The following is a 14,420-nucleotide window of genomic DNA, read 5'->3' on the forward strand; positions in this document are numbered from 1 at the left end:
ACACTACCAACATAATAACAATTAATAGGCAAACAAGACACAAGGATGTTTCTCAGTTACGCTTCGCAAGGGAATTGTCAAGATATATAGGTGTACACATATTTATGCATATGTGTATACCTCTGAGTCCAACTGCACCCTACTTACATTAGCCGGTGAGTCTTTGGCATCCCCCAAATGATGTGTGTTGTTAGGCTGGAGGGTATGGGAAGGGGAAGGAGATGGGAGAGAGGAAGGAGGAGGAGTACCTCGTAACGTTTTCACATATTCCCATCAATTTACTATTGATCTGTGGAGGAATGAAATAAAAAGATAATTACAAATTAAGCTTTTTATTAACAAAGGTGAAACATACTTGTGTTTTAAAACTGAGACACTTCGTAAACAAGACTCTATATTTGATTAAATGAATCTAGCTCAGGGCGTGTACAAGGTTCCGAGAATCGCTTGTAAGTTGATGACTTCACTTCGTGACATGTGACATTATTAACGTGAAGTACTAACCTTAAAAGAAATAGTCGGGCGTCATGTGTGTCATATGATTGACATCACAGTAAGAGTAAATATAACATAGAATTAAGATAACAGTAAAATGAAACTAGATAACTCCTTTTATGTGTCGACTGAAGATTCACCCATCCGTCCTTCTCTGCAATCAATTCTTCTGTTGTTTGTCCGCTGAGCACTGCTTGCTTCAGTTGCCGGCTGATGGTGCTGCTCTCTTTCCTTTCATACGAGCGGCTACACTCTCGCTAAAGCAAGGCGCTCGATGAGGTCAACATCCAGTATAAGTAATTATTAAAATCAACATTCAAATTACCGGGATTGCAAATATAACTGCTACAACCTGGCTATTCAGATCTGGTATCCAAACATGGCTAAAGCCATTTCAAGAAACGTTTCGATTCTGAAAGGTGGTCTTTTACCAAGTCGATACTGAGAGTATCTACCACTCCGAATCGTGCTGCAAGTATAATAATACTATATTATGTTATTTTTCTATGACTAAATCTATATATAAAAATATAAGAATTTAAGTTTACAAATTAAATTTACTTACGCATGTGAGGTTTCGAACCCACGACCTCTGGATTCGTAGTCGAGGAACTTCCCCCTTGGTAAGGTCTGTAAACATATGCACTAATACATACAGTCCTATGTTGGTCAACTCAAATTTTGCTGGCTTATGTTATCAAACTGTCTGATTTGTATCAATGTTTATTGATAGCTAGGAAACTATAAACACCTAATAATCATATAAATACTTGAATATTCCCGAGAATGGATATGTAAAAACTGGCAAACTGGAAACATTTGAAAAACATTGATTGTTAGGAAACTATAAACACCTCAATAAACATCTAAATACTTGAATATACCCGAGAATGTGAATATAAAAACTGGCAACAAATGTTTTATCACAACATAAGTGCATAGTGGGAAAAAGGATTTTGTTCATTCAATATATAAGGACTTATGCATATATTATATATAGTATTATGGTGACAAAGGAGGAATCATTAAATAATTTGCTCAAACAAATAGAACCAATGGACCTTTTGAAATTCCCATGGTAACGTCACGGCAACGATACAAAAAGCCTAAAATGTACAGTAATGTAATCCTTTGCATAGAGCCCAGCAGCATTTGCTGAAATGCTGACCGTTAGATCCGCCCCTGGGGGTCAGTGTGTCCAGGAGTGATGGGTGTATGAATCAATGCGAGGCAATGGGTCTAGTCTCTTTCTCAACCGGCCTCCTCCGATCCACCCTACCACACAGGTTGGTCCTGGAAGACCTGGAACAACCTCACCCCATGAATCCAGGCACCCCTGCTAAGGCACCGAATTTGATAGTCTAATTCCTCCATTAGTCCTCTGTTTTGTTTGCTCTTTGGGTGGTTAAATTCAATCTAATTCATCAACGGTAACAAATCAACAAAAAAATATAGTAAGTCAGTATTATATTATTATACATGTAATAATCATGGTTTACCTATAGGCATACTAATTTTTATTTGTGACATCTGTGCATACTAGAAAAGGATGATTATGATAACTGTGCAGTATTGCACCCCATAATCAGCAATCCATTATGCCATCTCTAAATAGTATAAACCAAAGTCACTATCAGTATGTTCGCTTCGTTCTTTTAAATTACAGATTGTATTTTGATAGGGTTTTCACTATCATTTAGAGAATTTCTTCCAGAAGGAAGAATATTATATTTGTAAAAAGTAGAGAAAAGTCTCCGAGCAAAGCTGGGTACACTTTAGCTGGTTATGAAATAAGATAGGTGGGGAGTTACCACACAACATAAATACATTTAAAAATAAAAAATTTAGCGTTCTAGCGATCAAAAAATAAATATTCAAGAACTGCACAAAGTTGGAATTTAGTTTTTAATTTCAAACACTTTTCATTAAAAAATAAAGCTATTATATTAAAGGATACTAACTAAGGCGCCCTATAGTTGATTTTCCCACGAAAATGGCACTATATTAATGATCCAATAATAATAATTATTATTTAGTCAATCATTGTAACTGTTTTATTTTATTTTTTCTTCAATAATTGAAAAATCACTTTGTGCCTTCATTTTAATTATCTGAAAATAGAGTACTTTGTGTACACTACTATAATCATAAAGGATCGACATGTTTTAAAACCAATGGTTTCTTAGTCGGGATAAACATATAATTTCGACATTATAGTGACTTGTTTTTTGGAGTATTATGCAGTGTTACGCTAACTCCTTCTTTAGCCAACGTTTCGGACAGCATTACAGTGTCCATCATCAGGGCAGATGTGTAAAGATTGTGGTGAAGTGTGTGCTTATGTAGGTGTCTAACCGTGTCGCTAACTCCAATCCTCTAAGAGCTGGTAATACATTATAATTCAAGATGGTTTTGGAGTATTATGCAGTGTTACGCTAATTCCTTCTTTAGCCAACGTTTCGGACAGCATTACAGTGTCCATCATCAGGGCAGATGTGTAAAGATTGTGGTGAAGTGTGTGCTTATGTAGGTGTCTAACCGTGTCGCTAACTCCAATCCTCTAAGAGCTGGTAATACATTATAATTCAAGATGGTTTTGGAGTATTATGCAGTGTTACGCTAACTCCTTCTTTAGCCAACGTTTCGGACAGCATTACAGTGTCCATCATCAGGGCAGATGTGTAAAGATTGTGGTGAAGTGTGTGCTTATGTAGGTGTCTAACCGTGTCGCTAACTCCAATCCTCTAAGAGCTGGTAATACATTATAATTCAAGATGGTTTTGGAGTATTATGCAGTGTTACGCTAATTCCTTCTTTAGCCAACGTTTCGGACAGCATTACAGTGTCCATCATCAGGGCAGATGTGTAAAGATTGTGGTGAAGTGTGTGCTTATGTAGGTGTCTAACCGTGTCGCTAACTCCAATCCTCTAAGAGCTGGTAATACATTATAATTCAAGATGGTTTTGGAGTATTATGCAGTGTTACGCTAACTCCTTCTTTAGCCAACGTTTCGGACAGCATTACAGTGTCCATCATCAGGGCAGATGTGTAAAGATTGTGGTGAAGTGTGTGCTTATGTAGGTGTCTAACCGTGTCGCTAACTCCAATCCTCTAAGAGCTGGTAATACATTATAATTCAAGATGGTTTTGGCTTTTACTTTTTTGAAGCCCTTAATTATCGGATACCAAGAACGATTGAGCCTCGTCGGATTTATTGATATTAATGGAATTTTTATGAATTTCAATCGCCTCCATAATTAGGCGTGCTCTATGTGTTTTGTGTCTTCCCAGGATTTCAGAAATAAATTCAAAGTTTCAATTATATTAAAGGATACTAAACAGATGTTTTAGCTCAGACATGATACAATTATTATCTAAAATTATGCTTTGCACATACCTACATGTATTATTTTGTATATTTAAAAACTAGAGAAATTATTTTTCTCTACTGGCGAGTCCATGTTTTTGCTATGCGAATCCCGGTCCTACTAAGTATCATATACATGGAAACAATTTAATTAAAACCAATCCAAATTAAAGCAAACGCTTTAACTTCTCAAATGCCAAAAGTTGTATCCGTTGAGCATCGGCATATCCAATTGGTAATTTTCAAACAATACTTTCTGTTTCTGAGATTTTTACCTTTGGCACACTTCGGAGGCATTAGATCGCAGGAGCTTGGCATTTCCAAGTGTGAATGGCATTTTGAACATATTAGTAAAAATGAATAAAGAAACCCCCAATATTAATTAATTTTAAAAGATAGACAAAATTCCCGGCTAAAAATAACCTGACAATATTGAAATAATCGAAACAGCCATTTTTTAGTTGTTAAATCAAAATAAAACTAAATCTAATACCAGAAAAAATTTAATATTATATTTCATGACCCGCAAAACAATTGTTTTCGATGCAAACTTTAGATCAAAGGTTCTCAAACTTTTTTGCCCCGTAGACCACTTGCCAAATTTTTTTTTTTCCATAGACTCACCTGCTGAATATTGAATTTTCCTAAAACTATTAACGTCCCATGTGATAATCACTTATTTTTTTTGTAAAAAGATTCCCTTCCCTTGCCTGCCCTACAACCGGGTGGCGATATAGTTCCTCTGTTTTTGCATTGTGCAGACAGGGGCGCCCTTGTGAGGTATTACACCAAATGAAAATGGAGCAGGATAAGCAACAGGAATTTCTTTCTGTAGCTGGCCCTACAGAACTGCCCCTTAAGTTCTTTGTTAGCGCTTATTCCGATCTGTTCTTCTTGTCATATGATATACGATTCTTCAACTTTCTATTTCCACAGTCAAAATGTCCTCAAACTTAGTTTTGAAGTCTGTATGAAGTACATCTAAATGTTGAACGTCATTATTACCCTGGAAGTTTTTCAAAAACAATTTGGGGAACTAGGAATATTCGCGGCTTCCAATGTGCTATGTTTTGGGATAATCAATATATTAATTCTGACGAGAAAAGGAACGTAGACTCTATTTATATACCTCAATAAACTACTTTACGATATATAAACATACAAATATCAAATAAGTAATTTCTCAGTCTATTATTAGTATTACGTAAACTATGTTATTTGTGTTAGGTGTATTGTGTCATTTACGGAACTCCTAAATATTGAGTTGAGGTAAATGGGGGTCCGCTCGTATGTACCCCCATTTGAATCTCGTGAACCCCCAAATTTTTTTCTCGCTGACATAGACCCCCAGCGAGCCGATATCGACACCTGGGGGTCCATATAGACCACTTTGGGAACCTCTGCTTTAGATGATTTCTATTTTATTTATCACAAAAAAAAATATGTTTTAAATAAATAATATATTTTCTGTAAAATAATAAATAATATTGTTACAATGTTTAAAAAAATTGCATAAAAAATATTTACAGTACCTGTAAAAATTGCTTAAAGTTCGATTATATCCTTTATTATTAATGGATACTAACACCCCGCCTCCTCTAGCTTTATTACATTCATTTCTATCATTTCTGTATACGCTCGAATTTTAATAATCTTCTGACGCCCTAATATATATATAGACCACTACCGTAGTAAGTTGAAACTATGAAGAAGATTTTCCGGTGCCACCATGATTTTGATGGGAGACTATAATCTACCTAATGTTGTATGGGACCCAGATACCAACAAAACTTATTGCACGGACAACATCAATCAAAGTTCTCACAAAAAAATCGAGATGTAAAATTTTTTAAGTCTCCGGCAGTTAAACTATGTATACAACGTTAACTCTCGTCTTCTCAATCTAGTATTTATCAATTCTTCTTCTGTAAAAGTATCCGCATATGCTGATACTATTCTTCCAATCGATAAGTATCACCCCCCACTAACAATTGAATGTTACAGCTGAATAACAATAAAAAATCCATCTTCATCAACAACATTTAACTTTTTCAAAGCAGATTTTCATCAAATTACTAATCTTTTATCTTCTGGTGATTGGAGCTTTTTGGATCTTGGAAAAAACATCAATGAAATGGTAGATAAATTTTACTTAATCTAAACAATGATGTTGATATGTTTGTAACCATTTCTAAAATCACAGAGCATAACCCAAAATGGTTTTGTAAAGATATTATCAAAATAATCAGAGATAAAAAAATTGCTCATAAAGTGTACAAATCATCACGCGATCCTAAATATGACGCTAAATTATGTGAAGTAAGAACAACTACTAAAAAGATGTCTAAGTTATGTTACCTAAAGTGCATTGAAAACTGCAAAGAAATGGCGGCTGCTAATCTTCAGAACATTTACAAATTTTCAAAAATGCTCAATAGTAATGAATCTGGCATTCCCTCTAACGTGTATTTAGATAATAAAATGACCGATAATCCCCAAGAAGTTGTTGATCTCTTCATAGATTTCTTCAGTAAAGTCTATGAAACTGCAAATAATAATGATATTCGCATATGCATATGAAGAAAGTGATATTAGAACTAAATTAAAATCCCTTGATCTTAACAAATCGGCTGGTCCTGATAACATTCCTCCAATTTCCGCAAAAATGGAAAACAAGCTTCTTGTCTCCAATCTTTAAAAAAGGTAATAAATCGGATATCTCTAACTATAGACCTAAATGTATGCAGTCGTCAATCCAGAAATTATTTGAATCTGCTCTGCACTCTAAACTCTCGCCTGAGATTAATTAAATAATTTCGCACCGTCAACATGGTTTCACGGCAAATAGATCTACTCTAACGAACCTTCTGATTTACCAGGAATATTTGTTTAGTACAATGAACAAACGTCTTCAAACAGACGTAGTGTACACTGACTTTAGCAAGGCTTTTGATAAAGTCTCAAAAATTAAAAACGCTTGGAATATTTTGAGATGGTTTGAAAGTTATCTGCACCAAATAAAAATATCAATTCACACTTTTCACACCAGTTTGAAGTCTTCACCGGCTATCCACAGGGGTCTCATTTGGAACCAATATTGTTTTCCTTGTTTATCAACAAAACAACTACTGTTTTTGATGGAGTTATGATAGTCCTATTTGCTGATGATCTTAAAATTTACACAACTATTACTAATCTCAGTGAATGTTATGTATTACAATTAAATATTACAAGGTTACAAGAGTGGTGCACCCGTAATGAACTATTCCTAAATATTGAAAAATGTCAAATGTTAACTTTTGCCCGTATCAAAAATCCCATCATGCATCAATATACCATCAATAACATTATCGAGCAAATTAAGGACCTTGGAATTATTTTTGATAGCAAAATTAACTTTTGTTCCTCAAGGTCATGAAATGTTAGGGGTTTATTTTGAGAACGGTGAAAGATTTTAAATTAATTCATTCATTTAAATTACTATTCACTGGGTTGGTGAGAAGCAATCTAGAGTATAATTTGACAATCTGGGCCCCATTGTATAAGATTCACTAACTAAAAATCGAGAGAGTGCAGCATAAATTTCTAAGATTTATTATTAAAAAATTAGGAATTCCAGTCTATGATTTTAATTACACCTATTTAATGGACTTACTAAACTTAACCGACTTATCATCAAGGCGCACAATGACTGATTTAGTACGTCGAAAATAGCGAATGGCAGATTAGACGCCATGGATTTAACGAACCTTATTACTTTTCGTGTACCCAAGACAAGACAGACCGCTCTCTATAATGTTGCAAAGTCTGCTAACAATTATTTCGAAAATTCGCCCATTCAGAAGCTACACAGACTAGGTAATAATTATAGTTAATCGATGTTTACCGCCACCAATCAGTGACCAAACTAAAAAACCAATATATTAGAATATTTGTAACTGATCCATAACAATTCTTTTTTCTTACACATTTACTTTATCTTTATTTAAATTTTTCTATGTTCCATAAAACACCCAATCGGGCATAATAAATGTTTGTTGATTACATATTTGCTTTACAACAAACTGTTCATGTTTATTCCTGTACTATTGCTAAGCTGTGTTCTGTTTAATGCCCAATCTGGCATTATAAAGGTTTGCTAAATACTAACTTGCCAATACACATTTCATATTTATTTTACTAACATCAACATTGATATTAAATATTGTTCCGCTACTACTCTCATAGTACCTTAAGTACCTATCTTATACTCTTATTATTATTTATTAAACAACTACTACTTGAATGTACAACAACTCTCAACGATAACTAGTATTGTGCCTGCTTATATTCACCCTCCCCAATAAAGACTCCATTGAAATGCTTATAGTAAGTATATCAGACCGGCTCAAATATCGGGGCTCTAGTGAAGCCCAACTAAATCTGGCTTCAAAGAAACTGTCGTCTTGTATAGAGCTAGCAGATTCTTCAATAGTAACCAGCTGCTAACCTTATACAAATCTCAAGTACACCCAACAATTGAATATGGGAGCCACCTCTGGGCTGGAGCTCCACAATACATGATAAACCTATTTGATTCTGTGCAAAGGAGGGCGGTCCATCTGATTGACAATCCATTGTCAACAGACCGATTGCCATCTCTAATGGACAGATGCAATGTGGGCATGCTGAGTCTGTTCTACAGGTATTTTATTGGAGCCTGCTCAAAGGAGCTAGCAGCATAATATAATAATGATAAGTGTTTTATTATCTCTTTTTTTTCTAACAAAAAGATATGTATAATGATATCCTCCCTGTGATCTCCTGTGCTGATGATTTCATTTACATATGATTAAAATTTAGTAGTATGGATAATATAAAGTAATTATAAATGTATTGAATATGTAGTGTTTTTTCTGAAATAATATTAAATATTTTACACGGTTCAGTTGAGTGGTTTCAGTTTCAGTCTGTATTTGATGTCAGTATATTTTCTATTTCTGATCTCCTTATGTTTTGTATTCTGCTTTTTATTTGAGATTGAAGGCTGCTGCCACACGCAAAGCTCACATCAAAAGTTAATGTACAGCGCATCATCTTTTCTACCGACACACGACGCTATCAAATATTTATTCCTATGGTAGGAGAGGGGGTCAGTTGAATTCGAGAGCGGCCGAGGAACATAATTTCATCTGTCAAAGTGACAACTTTACTTACTGACAGCTTGAGCGCGTTTTCGAAATGGATGATACTTGTCGCCTATTGCTGGATCTGTTGGACAGCTCATCCTCAGATGATGATGCCGCCAACTATATAATTATAAATGCTATTTATAAACTTTTTAGATTTTAAACAATCTGCGCATAAATAGCGCATTTTCACATAACCTGACATAACCTCTCCGTCGAATCAGGAAATTCGCAGTTCGCACGCCAATCGACGAAAGCGACATATAATAAATTATTGTAAAATAAGTTCACGTCGATTTCCAAAAATGTCGAAGGCAAAGGCGGCAAGGACCAACACCAGGGCAGGGAATGAGAAGAGAGCACGAGAGCTGACGAGAGCAAACCAGATTACCCAGGAAAACAATTGAAAACAATCAACAAACGAACAAACTAGAAGCTTCTCTATGTAGGTATCAGGCCGTCCAACTTTATCAAAAAACCGAATGATATTACCATATAAACATACTGAGATTAAAAATATGATTAATTTTGAAAGGGCGAAAATTTGTTTACTTCAAATTCAAATATTGATTATATTTATATTTTAAATATATGTGAAGTATGTTTGCCAAATAAAGTTTTTTTTTTGTTTCTAAATTTACTAGCACACATGACGATATGAGCTAACATAATAAATAAGAAATACATTATTAGGCTGCTTATATCATGGCTGTCAAAGGGAACACGGAACTTAGTTGGTAGCTCCGTAATTAAAATGACCCCCTCTCCTTTTTACGGCGGAGAGGGGGACGCATAACTTTTCAAATATCGCGTCGGGAGCGGTTACGTAAAATAAATTCGGTTAGCGAAGTTCAGAACCACACTTATAGCGCGTTATCTTTTTACGTGTGTCGGGTCTGTATGGGATTGTATGGCGAGCGCTATTGTGCTTTATATTATCTGTTGATGTGAGCTTTGCGTGTGGCAGCACCATAAATGTTAAAATATTGTTGTGAGTTTTGAATAAGAGTGGGATTTTGTTGTAGAGTTTAGTTTTTTCTGCCCGAATGTTGTATTTGCTTGTTGGATATGTTTTTGACCCTGAGATCTAGTGTTTCTAATGTGTTAGTTGTTATTTCTTGTGTTTTGTATTTATGAATGTAAAGGAGTATTGTTTTAGAATAGAGTTGTTTGTGATGATGTTAAATTTGTTGAAGTTTTCGTCAGTGGGTCTTACAGTCAGGGTCTTACGATGTCAGTGCATCTTACAGGGACTTTCAGAATAATTTTCATTATGGCTTTTTGGGTTTTAATTAGTGATTTTAAGAAATTGTAATTTGCACTTCCCCATAGGATAATACCATATTCTAAGAGCGATTGGTAAAGAACTATTTAGATCTTTATTATATCTTTTTACTAAGGACATTCCTGATAGTTTTGAAGAAACAACTTAGTTTTTTAATTTTATTATTTAAATAGTTAATATGTTCAGTCCATTTTAAATTTTGATCTATTTTCCCATGTTGTTGAATCCAATTGATCCTCGGTTCACTGGTGCACGTGCGTGAGGGGAACACCCGTTCATAGTTGATGTTGGCTTCATGAGAACGGGCCGCTTCTTCCACTCGTTTTTGTATAAGACGGCTCATATGTGGAACGAGTTACCGGCATATATTTTTCCTCCGTCATAATCAGGGCCTCTTCAATACCCGCATAAATTCCTTCCTACAGCCCCTACCTTAACCCGCCTCACAACACTACCCAACTGGGTGGTGACATAGTTCCCCTGCCTTTACACTGTACAGACAGAGGTGACCTCAGACAGTGAAAAAAACAACAACAACATCAACGATGTCCAAACTTTTCGTAAACGTGTAGGCAGACCAGAAAAAAGTCATATTAACGGTTAGTGGTCACATTATTTTTTTACAACATCCACTGAGTCCTAGAACCAAAGGCGTAAAATATTATGGTCCACCTTAACCAGAATCGTGTTCCTATGAACGTTTTGAGATACGTTTTGTCATACATATCCACGCAGCTCGTCTTTCCATATAGATTCGTTAAGGAAAATAGGACTTTTCATACTTATTTTAATGGGCAGATCTGGTCACCAAACATGGCTAAAGCCATTTCAAGCAACGTTTCAATTCTGAATAGTGGTCTTACACCAGGGGGAAACTGGAAGTATCTTCCACTGTGGAACGTGCCGCAAAATTCTATATTATTTTAAATGAATAAATTGTGGAATAACACAAATTAATCAAACAAAATTTATTTGAGTAAGACGGGATTTTAACCCTCGACCTCCGGATTGCTAGTTGAGAGCCTTACCCCTCTACCACGGAGGTCGTCATACAATAGGTATACCGGTTAGAGTAATTACGGGACGGGGTACTGAGAGAAAACCCACTCCACGAGTTGCAATTTGCCTATCAACCAGGTAAGTCGGTCGACGCGGCACTGCACAGGTTGGTGTACAAACTGGAGTAGGAGCATGCGACCGGGGAACTGGCAGTAGGACTCTTTCTGGAAATAGAGGGAGCATTCAACTGCACCACTTTCAAATCCATCGATGAAGCGGCAGAAAGGCTTGGACTCGATAAAACCAACAGGGGGTTGCTGAAGAACATGCTCTTAGGCCGGATACTTGCAGTGACAGGGTGAGGTGAACATCAGAGTATTTGTGACACGATGGTGACCACAAGGAGGGGTTTTATCATCCTTGCTGTGGAGCCTAGTGGTGGATAACCTCATCCTAAACTCAACAATAGGGGCCTGCATACACAAGGGTATGCGGATGACATCGCGACCATAATAAGGTGTTGGGATGCAGACACAATCAGAGGCCTTATACAGTCAACACTGGCAACAGTGAAAGAGTGGTGTGAATAAACAAGGCTGTCAGTCAACCCAGACAAGACAGAACTGGTAATCTTTACTCGCAAAAGGAAATTAGAGGGATGGAGCAATCCAACCTTCAATGGAAAGGAGCTAGAACCCTCAGACACGGTTAAATACCTCAGCGTCGTCATAGATGCCAAACTAAGCTGGAAAAACCAGGTGGAAACTGTAGGCAAAAAGACCTGTGCTTTAATGTGGACAACTAAGCGAATCTACGGCAGAATGGGGTCTCGAACCTAAAACAATGCAACCAAGGATCGTGCATGCAGCCTTGAATGAGGCAGAACGCCAAACAAGCCGAATACTTCTTCAGACAACAATTTAGAGTGATCAAGACACCTCGTATAATGGTCAACATTTATAGCACCATAGGAAAAATAGAAAAAAAAACTACGATAACACTATTATGTGGTCAACTTGTATCTCAACAACAGTAGACCTCGCGTCCAACAAGCTATTTTTCCAAATTTTTCTTATTTAACCACTCAGAACATTAGAACGTCAAAAGACGTAAATATGATAATAGCGGTCAAGACATTAGAACGTCTTTTCACGTAAACGCGCGAGATTTTACAAAAATCGATTTATTTCCATCATTAGTATACGGATTGCCATGATTTAAAAAACAGAGTATCGATAATGAATAACGCTACGCGTCTGTATTCTAGAATATCTATGGAACGTAGAAGTGCATTATCTAAGCCGATTGAATCTGTCATCTTGTTCGTTCATAATTTATTGTGTTTCTAAATAATTTATTAAAAATATTTTAGTTTGGACGGTTAATATTTTGAGGTGACTAATAGTTTTTAATTATATTTCTTCAATATATAAAGTGTTATTTCTTTATGATACTCAGAAAAAAGTAAATTTTTCACAGCTTTGAAATAATGGTAAGCGATTCTTACATATTTTTGACGTTTTCATAAAATGTATATTTAGAAACGCAAATATTTACGTATAACAACACAATGCGATAGTGGATTTCATAATCTTTCCAAAACATTTTTTAGAATGAGGCTACGTTTCCCAAAACGTGAGTTATGAAGCTTTTAGCAAAACTCGTAAATAACACAAAAATTATCACGTTTTGACAGTTCTCAAAGGAACACATAGTAAATAAATGTCTTTGTCTGAGAGGTTAATAAATCAAAACTAAATTTCCTCTGAAAAGATTTGTATGTAGGTACATAAATACCTGCCTATACACCAAACATTTTATGTAACATTTTTATTTCAAAGAAGGTATTTGGACAATTTGTCCATTGTCGATTTTGTGGCGATACACCAATTACATTTGGAAAAAATAATGAACAAATAGAAAACATCATTATTTTAGTCTTTTCCATTACATACTAGAGGGTACAATCAATAATATATCTTTCTTAGTTCACACGTCGGAAGTATGCTTTGTGCTTCCCCATCACCTATGAAATATTATTTCAATCTTTGTGTCAAGTTGTGTGTGTTGTTTTCCTTTATTTGTTTAAAACCAAATGTCAATCTCGAATGAGAAGAGATTGACATTAAAGACAAAGTGAGCTTGTTGTTGCCATGTAATGAAATTTTTTAGTACCAATTGAATAAATTTCTAGAATATTACGCACCAAGCTGTATTCCATACCATCCATAAATCTTGATCCAGCTAACAAAGTGAGATGCAGTTCGTTAGCAAATATGTACAGAATTTGATAGAAGGCGAGTAGATTATTATTTCACTTTGAAATCTCTACAAGTTCTGTTTCCAAGCTATTAAATACCTTGTACCCCTCATCCTTCAGGGCAAATATATAAATGCATACATTCTGTGTGCACTTCACCTTGATTTTCAGTCCATTTTTAATCTAGTTTTTAGTTTCAGCAATAAAAATTCATAAGTCTAAGGTCATAATCAGACTAGTGCAGGCTAACCATGTGTTCCTTCACATAAACTAAAGTTTTTTTGTTCTTATATATTTAAATTATTCATTAGACCAGTTAGTGGCTGAGGTGGCAAATGCTTCAGGTTCTCATCCAGGCTTCATGGGTTCGATTCCTCCGCTAGAAAAGACCTCCACCATTGCGCAAGCAACATCTCTAGGAGTTTTTGAAACATTTTCAAGCTATTCTTAATCCAGGAATATTTGAAGTGTGGTGACGCAATATGAATGCACAGGGGTTGTTTTTTTAAACATGATTTATTTTATGTTCTTTCGATATCTTATGTACATTCAGCATGCTTGTTAAAAATTATTCAGAGTCTGATATTAATAAATTAAAATTATTAGGTACTTAAAATGGAAAAAAAAAATTATAATTTTTGTTTTTCCTAGATTGAGATGAACATGGGATGTATTTGCATTGTAACAAGAGATTTAATGTATCTTTGAGAAAACAGCAAATCAATTTAAAAGAGGGAAAGAAAGGAATAAATAATCAAAGTAATATTAATTTAATAGTATTTGATTCAATTTTCTTTCAAATTAGTTATAACGGGAAATATCATATATATATATATATGTATAAT

The sequence above is a fragment of the Hesperophylax consimilis genome, chromosome 8, assembly GCF_061612785.1.
Source record: "Hesperophylax consimilis isolate HC1 chromosome 8, BYU_Hcon_1.0, whole genome shotgun sequence".
NCBI classification, from domain to species: Eukaryota; Metazoa; Arthropoda; class Insecta; order Trichoptera; family Limnephilidae; genus Hesperophylax; species Hesperophylax consimilis.